The 2035-nt window shown below is 41.4% G+C and overlaps 1 pseudogene; it reads right to left on the reverse strand.

The window, feature by feature from the left end:
- Positions 1-846: 846 nt before the first annotated feature.
- On the reverse strand, positions 847-1608 carry LOC103255199 (annotated as a pseudogene).
- Positions 1609-2035: the final 427 nt, after the last annotated feature.

Below are 2035 nucleotides of genomic sequence, written 5' to 3' on the forward strand. Positions count from 1 at the left end.
CCAAAGCGCTTTAAGCATATCAGAGATTAACAGATGACAGTGCAAGCTGTTTAAAAGACAAACATAGGCAGTTGAGGGCTGTTTTTTCCTTGATGGACAACTGCATTGTGGACTGGCACCTTGTGAGATCCAGCTACTTCTAAGTCCACTGGGCATTTTTCTAGTGACTATGGGGAATCCTCATCTTTGTGCTTTTGCTTTTTTAATGTAGTATGACAGAGACAGCTGGCTGTCCTAATATTCATTTTCTTGCTTTCTTTTTTTTTTTTTTGCAGAACTTTGATTTTCAGCTGGACCTATGACTACTCAAAATAAAGACTGCATTTCCAAGGCTCCCTTGCAGCTAGATGTGGTCATGTGACTCAGTTCTGGCCATGGAGATGTGGCCTTGGAAGGGAAGATGTGCTTTGCTTGCTTTCCTCATTCTGTCACCAGGTGCAGATACTGTGGGGAGTTATGTGGGCCTTGTAGCTCAGGCAGCACTCTCAGAAGAGTGGAAGAAACTTGGCTCTGTGGCACTGCAGAGAAGCTGTGTTTTCTGAGAGAAAATTAAGCTTCTGTTTCATTTAAGATAGGGTTAGATGGTCTCTATTACTGCAACTATGTCTTTATCCTGATATCCTAATCCCAAATAATGCTAATATCTCACATACTAATATTCTTTTTTTGATAATGATAATAAGCAGACATTTATTTTTCATACTCATTAGGGAGAAAGAAAAGTCAGTTTGCCTACCCAATGGTGATCTTTCTCAAAGATTCTCCATTCATTCCACAGAATTGAATAGGTTGCTTGGTCTCAGAGGATTCTGTATTTTTTATTCATAAAGAGAAATTTTTGAAAAATTAGTCCAAAGTTGCCTCATTTTGCAGACAGCTTCACTGGTGCATGCCCAGACTCCCTCTCTGAGTGAAACTTTTTCCACATTGGCCACAAAAATAGGGTATCTCTCCTGTGTAGATTTTGCCATGCAGAATGCAATTTCCCATAGTGTAGGAACTCTTCCTGCACTGGGTACAGACATAAGGCTTCAGGCCTGTGTGAACTCTGATGTGAACAACTAAGCTTTCTTTCTGACTGAAGTCTTTTCCACATTGATCACATCTATAGGGCTTCTCGCCACTGTGGACTCTTCTGTGAACAGCAAGGTTACTTTGATTCCTGAAGCTTCTCTGACAAATAGCACACTCGTAGGGTTTCTGTCCAGTGTGGAGTCTCTCATGGATAGTCAGACTACCTCATTGACTGAAGCTTTTCCCACACTGCTTGCATTGATACGGCTTCTCTCTTATGTGTATCCACTGAAGTGTGACAAGATTACCTTTGGCCCCGAAGCTTTTACCACAGTGTGTACTCTCAAAATGCTTTGACGAGTGTGGATTCTCTCCTGTAATGTTAGACTACCTTTTTGCTGGAAGGATTTTCCACACTTTTGGCACTCATGGACCCTCTGAAAATTTTTGCTCCAGCTTCTTTCTTCTGAAAGAATTCTGAAAATCCCAACTTGAGGATTCTGTGGCCTCAGACTGGTCATACTTGTGGTGGGCTTCAGACATCACATTTAAGAATGCAACATTCTGGGCATATCTTCCATGACAGTCCAACATAACTTTCAAGACATGTTGGAAATCCAAACATGTACACTCCTGCTGTATGACCTTAGTCACCATCTCTTCAGATGATTCTTTCATGGGCTGTTCCTGAGCACCACAGTGGCATGCACCTGTAAATAGACAAAGGCCGGCGCTGAACCTGCAGCAGTGCTGGTGTCCTCATCCTAATATTTTATATCCCAAATAACACAGGCAGGAATGAGGTTGGCACCCAAATCTTTCTTTCTTTTTTTTTTTTTTGTAGCTTGAGTCCTGGAAAAATGCTGACATTTGTGTGTGTGTGTGTGTGTGTGTGTGTGTGTGTGTGTGTGTTGTTTTTCTCTATATGTAGGAATTCATCCATCCCATACATCCAGTATTTATGTTAAGTGCTAGGCACCAAAACCATGCCACACACATATATCTATATGTTAATCCTACT

The sequence above is a fragment of the Carlito syrichta genome, unplaced genomic scaffold (assembly GCF_000164805.1).
Source record: "Carlito syrichta isolate Samal-C Ts95f unplaced genomic scaffold, Tarsius_syrichta-2.0.1 Scaffold287934, whole genome shotgun sequence".
NCBI classification, from domain to species: Eukaryota; Metazoa; Chordata; class Mammalia; order Primates; family Tarsiidae; genus Carlito; species Carlito syrichta.